This window comes from Lutjanus erythropterus, chromosome 8, assembly GCF_056507025.1.
Source record: "Lutjanus erythropterus isolate fLutEry1 chromosome 8, fLutEry1.hap2, whole genome shotgun sequence".
NCBI classification, from domain to species: Eukaryota; Metazoa; Chordata; class Actinopteri; order Lutjaniformes; family Lutjanidae; genus Lutjanus; species Lutjanus erythropterus.
Genome location: NC_139324.1, coordinates 9,533,597 through 9,541,191, shown reverse-complemented (window position 1 = coordinate 9,541,191; position 7,595 = coordinate 9,533,597). Strand labels below are relative to the sequence as shown.

At 37.5% G+C, this 7,595-nt stretch overlaps 1 long non-coding RNA gene across 1 annotated transcript; it reads right to left on the bottom strand.

Annotated features, from left to right (window-relative positions):
• Window positions 1-1,335: 1,335 nt before the first annotated feature.
• Window positions 1,336-4,883, bottom strand: LOC146322451 (uncharacterized). Its single transcript, XR_014771268.1, has 4 exons — window positions 4,820-4,883; window positions 3,692-3,740; window positions 3,206-3,540; window positions 1,336-1,554 (listed from the first exon to the last, which is right to left on the bottom strand). It is a non-coding gene; the product is annotated as an uncharacterized LOC146322451 (long non-coding RNA).
• Between the last annotated feature and the right edge of the window lie 2,712 nt (window positions 4,884-7,595).

Here is a 7,595-nt window from a genome sequence, read left to right as displayed (position 1 = left end):
TAATCATGATCAATCACATGAAAGTCTGTAGTTAATGTAGTGATTAATCGCAAATTAATCGCAGATATTTTATGTGGTCAAAATGTGCTTAACCAAAAACAACAACAAATATTGTCCAGAAACCCTCAGAGTCACTGCATTTGGCATAAAATCATGCTCATATAATAATATTACAAACCCCTTAGTCCATCAGGTACAGATGAACATATTGACCTGCTTATTTTAACATTAAGGCCAAAACGCACTGAAAACTTCAATAGACAAGTCAACTGTAGCTTCTATGGTGCACTGCAGGCTTCAGATTTAAAATTTAACACCACAGAACCAGCAGTATTTTAGGAAAAGGTTAAACTGCACACTGACACACACTGAGGCGATGAAGAGGAGAGACAGAGAGTCTGGACTCTTCATCATGACTTATAATAATGCAGCGCAGTGACAAACATTTTGTGGAGGAGACGAGCGTCTGTAAGTTTGGTCTTTACAGAGACAGATATTTTAATCTGTGGTGTTTAAACCACAGAACTGTACAGTAACATCAGGATTCACCATCAATAAAGTTTTTTATATCGGTTGGCACTTCACACACTCACTCTCCTCCCTCTCTCCTCTCTGCAGCTTGTCTCTCCTCCCTTGCTGTTATGATCAATCAGCATGAAATAATTAAGTATTTAAAAGTACACAAAGCAGACTCAGACTGAAAAATCACGCATCACAGATTGTACATCAATATTATGATTCATGATCATAAAAAGTTTTATATCAAGAGGACACACCTGTCTATATTCACACCTGCTTTCCCTCTCTCTCTGCTGTGGATCAGCTTTATTTTTACTTTTACCTGGTTTCAGCGAGCTGAAACTCATCTCCCTCCTCATATACTTCAATTTCTTTGCATTGAGCCAGTTGCCTAAACAGAAAAGCCTGTTTACTTTGTCGGGTGACAGAAGCTTGTATCTTTGCGACTGCGAGCTGATTTATTTCCAGCTGCTGACTCAAACTCTGGGTTTCAAAGGTGCTATATAAATAAAGTTCTTCTTCTTCTTCTTCTTCTTCTTCTTCTTATTATTATTATTATTATTATTATTATTATTATTACTATTATTATTATTTGTCTGCTTCTTCACACTTTTTTGGCTGGGTCATTTATCCTGTTCTCTCTGTATCCTGGCTTGTCTTTTTTGAGCCCCTGTTTTTTGGTGAGGCATATTGACTTACAGTAGCTTGTCACTTAACTTCCTAATCTGACTGTCCAAGTTTTTTCACAGTAACAGAGGGGGTGGGGTATCAGACAAATCAGCTGACAAACCATCTCTGCTTCCACTTTTTTTTAATTTTTCTTTTGCCTTTTTTATTCAAAGCCAAACAATCATTTTACATGATTTGCACCAAGAATACACATGCTCCTCAGTTACAGAAAACTTTTTAAGGTCATATGTGATTCTTGTGTCGGGCTGGAGGATTAAGGTTTCCAGGTGGCAGCTTGTCTTGTATGGATTCACATCCAGGAGTCTTCATCTACTCAGAGTCACTGGTGCAGGAACTGCTGAGGGGCTACAGCCAGGAAACAAACAGACAGAACAGGTCATTTAGACAAATTTAAAACCATAGGACCACAATAATTACTATGTTCATTATGGATCAATCTGCTGATTATTTTCTCCATGAATCGATTGATTGTTTTGGTTTATAAAAATAAAATAAGAAAATAGTAAGAAATGAACGAGAGCCCAAAGTGACACCTTCTCAATGTTTGCTTTGACTAGTTCACCATATTCACACAGCCTGGAAGTTTAAAAACAAAAAAAAAAGAAAAAAGGATGCAAATAACTAACTTGCAATGTAATGTTGACTGTCCTGCTGCCTCTTCATTCATCCTCAGAAATGTGACATAATGCTCACTGGAATACATATTTCTGTGTAATGTTAAAATGTGTTACAAACACTTAAGCTATGAGTGTTTTGTGTGGCAGGCATGATATCAGTACTGTTAGCCAGGAAGTGGTTGAATGCTAACATCAGCTGTTGTCACACGGTAACTAAAGGATTATTAAATATGTTATTTTAGCTTGAAATATGGCTCCATGTTTTCACTATCCATTGTCATTTCAGTTCCTGATGAATCAGGAACCAATGAAAAGATAACAATTTGTCTGTTTTTTGACGTTTATATAACTTGAAACCTAGAAAAAAGCAGTATAATATTTGAGCTTCACACCCTGAGCATCAGAACATCAGAGGAAAATGGCCACCATGTGAATATGGTGAATAGCTCAAACATCAAAGTTATTAAAACTAAATTTAAATTATTAAAATAATTCCAAGGAAAACAGCAGATCTTCACATTTGCAAAGCTCGAATCATGAAAAATGACTTGTATGATAAAATAGTGGCCATGATTACTTGACTAATCTTTTCAGCCATACTCGTACATACTGTTGGGTGGATTAATTTGTAACAAAACATTATCATTAAATCTTTATATGTTCTACATATGTTTTACCTTCACTTGTAAAGTGACTGCCAGTAGCTGTCAGATAAATGGAGTTAAAACTAGACAGTGGCATGGAAAGAAAGTACCTCAAATTTGCACTTAAGTACAGTATTAGGTGTGAGTGTTTTTTATCTGTGGAGCATGGTGTTCCTGCACAAATGCATTTGTTGACACTGATCTGCTCTTGGATAAATAACCTTTACAAACATGTATTTGAAGTTCACCCCAAGTCATGTTTTAAACAATATAAATGCGTTGCAAGAAGTAGTAATTAGAAGTAAGTTATTATTTTTTTGCAAAATAAGCTCAAATACCTTGTTTAAATGGCTTATATATAGCTCTACACCTTGCCTCTATTTAATATTGAAGGATTTATGAATATGCAAATAGCACCACCCCCTCAATTAACAGGATTGGTTTCTTAGGTTTATGATGTCATATACCCAGCCTGACTTAATTTGTTTTTTGAGACTGCCCTTGCTCACTGTAGTTTCAAAGCAACAAATGCTCATGGCGTTTACTGCTTGTGAAGGACTTGTAAACAAGGTTAAAAATATGATTGTCACTGGAGGAGGTCTTTAATAACAGAAATTCTTGTGATGAGTTCTCATTTGGTTGCATTACATGCATCATTTATACCTTATGTTTCTCTGAATTCTGAATAAAAATCCACTTTGTGTTGTGAATTAACTGAACATAACTGAGTCTTACCCCCTGACTCTCCGTTCCCTTCTTGTGACAGGTGACATGCTTGTGGCCACGCTTGTGCCTGTGCCTGCCCTTGACCTTTTTGGGACCTTCTTGTCCTTTGCCACCACTGGCTACATTGCCACATGACTTGTCATGTGCCTGCCCAGGACCATGGCTGCATGCATACCCCCAAGCAGGCCCTGATGGGTACCATACACAAGGCTGGCCGACAGGACAGAACACAGGAACGCAGGCCTGAGGAGGGCATTGCTGCTGGGGTGTCACAGTGCCTGGGGGACACTGAACGTATCCTGCCTGCATTTGCTGAGGAAAACAGCCATAGGGATACTGGTTTCCTATTTAAAAAAGAGGGGAGGCGCTCGTCATTTTCTCTCTCAGTTTGTGGACACACAAGGCCAATTTTTGCTCTCTAAAATTCAGTAAAGACAGTTTGACAAAAAGGACAGGGAATGAACTAAAGATAGTTAGAGCAAGTGAGTTATTTACCTTTGTTCATCCCGTACATTTTCACAGAATTTCAGATCAGATCCAAACCCTGAAAAGACAGAGGTTGCGTAATTGCACACAAATCCCATCTTAAAGCAGCGATATGTAAGACGTTAGCATTAAAAAATGAGTACTGCAGTTAAAATAGTGAGTTGGAGCCATAGATGGTATATTAAATAGGTTGGATCCCTATTGAATATTCAATCTATGTTTGGAGTAAGTTGTTTTACCCCAACTTGTTCTCCCAAGAACTTTCACAAGTGCAAGACAGATGCAATGTTATATGTTGACAATAACAGTAACAAGTGACAACCAGTCCCATACTGTATATGCAAATCAATGTCAATGTAAAGTTAAGCACGTTATCCTGAAAACAAAGGTGTTCTAAAAATACGCACTCTGGATTTGGATTTCAGTCACCGCCTGCCAGACTCCATTAACATATTTTTCTATTTAAAAGTTACAAACATCTACTCCTTCCAAAAGATTATTAATGATTTCTTATGACTCATAAACAGACACTAACTCTGGCATCAATTTGAACTGTATTAAAAGTGAAACAGGCTAACAAATATAGATATTCTGGACTAGAATGGGAATTTCAAAGGAGAACATGCTGGCTCTAGCATTATTGTTGGAGAAGCCAGTATTGTAACTTTGCCTGTTTCTTTAATCTTTGATGATGTATTTTAGTCATTTTATGATTTTGTGCAATCACATTTTACCTTTAACATAAGAAAAGAAAGAAATGAAAAGTGCTATATTGTGTAAAAAGCATATACAGTCCACTGTGGAAACAATAATGTGCTTTGTTAAATATTAGAAAACTGGCAGTACAGGTCAAAAGTATTGTGATACATTATGATAAATACATCATAGAATTATTTCTAACATGACTGTAAGGAGACATGAATAGGTTAAATCTTCCTGATAAAGACATGATGACAGAATTTTGCAACACAGTTGATGAATTCAATATATGTAGGAAAGATGATCAAGTTATCAATGCACACACACACACACACACACACACACACACACACACACACACACACACACACACACACACACACACACACACACACACAAACACATATTTTATGCCCAGATAGCTTGTAGTGAACTTACTGTGAGCTGGAGAGCAGATCGACAGACTCAGCAGTGAACTGGCTCTGCTTTTGTAGTTAATGTAGCCACACCTCAGCTAGAATCAGTCCAATCCCCATCATCAGGGGCAGAGCCTCACCAACATTTTTTTCTCTTGAGGTGTGGAAACTTACACTTGAGATTTTGCTACACTTTGTTTATGTATTTGTAAGAAGAAGAAAAAAACGACGACTGAAAAATGATGGTTTATCATTAAATTCATGACAAAAGAGAATGAGTTTGACTCTGGTTAATAAGTTTTTCAGTTTTGGAGCAGAGAAGAGAGCAACTGTTTCCCATCAGCGACTACTTCACTCCCTGTTGTGACAGGCGGTGGTGGAGGAAGTACTCACACCCTTTACTTAAGTAAAAGTACTGATACCACTGTAAAAATACTTTGCTATTAGTAAAGCTCCTGTATTGAAAATGTTGCGTGAGTCTAAGTATGTAGGTAGAATCAGGACAATGTACTTACAGTATTAAAATTAAAAGAAAAATCCCCCTTGTGACTGTTATACTATACTGTATGTTTTCATTAGATTATTCTGAGCCATGCATTCATGTAAAAGCAGGACTCTACTGTTCTAGGTGTTTGAGGAGAAGCTATTCTGCTCTATTACAATGTATAGGACTGCAACTACTGATTATTTTCATTATGGGTTAATCTGTATATTAATGTAATCTATAATTATCCATAAATCAATTTTTTTTCTCTTAATGTCAGCATGTAATACACATTCAAAAACCTTGGAAGAAAGAGTTTTGTACGAACCAAAAGCAATTGTGCTATTAACAGCAGCTGTGTCCAAACATTTGAAAACTTGAAAGTGAAGAAAATATAAAGCCAGATTATTTAAATAAATCCACACAAAAGCCCCCATGATGAAATGAAAGGTTTTTCCACACAATAAATAAAAATATACCTGAGGAACACCTCTACAAAACATTAAAGATTAGGAAAATGTGAGTGTAAGGCGTGTTAAGATGTGATATGTACAGCATATCACACCTTAATAATAACCCGGCGATCATGTAATGATCACAGGGTTAGTAGTTTGACCCCCACTTCAACTGTCCTCAGGACACTTGAGGCAGCGGTCAGGACATTGAACCCTAAATTGCTCCAGTCATCTATCCTGTGTGGTAGCTGCCTGCCATCATTATGAGTGTGTGTGTGAATGAAAAAACACAAATCTTGTAACACTCTTGGTTAAAAGTACAATATAAACATTCATCATTTACTCCGGCTTTTACTCTGTGGATGAACCTTGACCTTGGGATTCAGCTTTAACTGTTTCCCCACCTTCCTGCTCGTGAGAAGACAGTGTGGATGTGTCGTTTTCTGTGTTGTAACACACTCAAAATGCAGAACCTTTTAGAACCTTTTATGTCAGCGTTTTCAGATGTGTGTGTGTTTGTCCATTTATGGTTTACTTTGCATTTTTCAAACTTAATTTTTGTATTATTGTTGAATTGTCTGATTTTATTCAGTTTATTTAATTTCAGATTTTTTTAAAAATCCTGGTTCAACCAAGCACTTTGTAACTTTATTTTGAAAAGTGCTATAAAAATAAATTTTATTATTATTACTATTCTTTAAAGAGTCAAGTCCAGAATGTCAAGTCAAGTCTTTAAGCACTACAGCTTCAAGTCTTTAGTCTTCAAGGAGTTGATGCTCAGGTTTAGTCATGTTTTTAGTAGGCTAAGTCAAGTCTTTTAGAAGTCACGTGTCAAGTCAGGTGTTCAGACTACCAGCGACACAGCATCAGGCTACAAGTCTTTTCCAGTGGAGCCAAAAACTGACGTCCGCTACTTATCGCTGCGTGTCAGGCGTGACATGCTACATATCAAATTTGAACTGGCCTCCTCAGTGCTCGGCCGACCACATTTGGCCTTTTGTAGCTGTGTCGCCAGTAAAGTAAGCATAAGGTTAGGATCACCAAACCATATCCTTTATAAGGGGCTGATGCTTTTGAGCCACAGTCACAGGTTACCAAACTCTAAGTTGAAATCAAACTACTTAACAGTAGGAGATGAAGTGTGCGCATGTGTGTGTATGTGAGGGGGATGCGCAATATCTTGGTGTAGGGCATTTGTTGGGAACTAACTTTATATAGGGCATCTGTGAAATTATACTTTATATGGCTATAGACATACATGAACTGAGAGATGTCACAGTGAAAGGGCTGCCCCAGGTCAGATGCCTTGATTGTTCTGTACCTTGGCAGTGAACTTGGGAGGTGAACTGGTACCCCTTTGTGATATCAGTCCACACGCAGCTGTACTTAAACCAGCCATCCTCTGGTTCCCAAGCCAAGTTCCTACAGGCTGAGTTACTACCACACCCAAGTCAAGCCTTTGGGAATCAAGTCTTCAGGGAGTGAAGTCTCAGATGTCAAGTCAAGTCTTTAAGGAGTTACATTTCAAGTCAGGCCTTTAAGAATAAAATCAGGTCAAATCAAAAGCAATAGCAAGAAAATATACCTAAAGTTTGCATGATAGATAAATAAATCAGTTACTAATGGCTTAAATTAACAAGAGACTTTCATTCTGGCCTGGACCAAAACAGCCACTTTAGTATGAAATAGTCTGTCTGTTTGTGTGTAGTATACCTCATCTCTTCAGCACACCGTAGAGGACAGGCTTTCTAGAAGTGTCTCAAACCCTACATTACTGCTGAGGTAGACTCTGTATCGGTATAATTGATCAAGATTATACCTATACCGGGATGTGAGAGTAAGAGAGACCGAAAGACAGA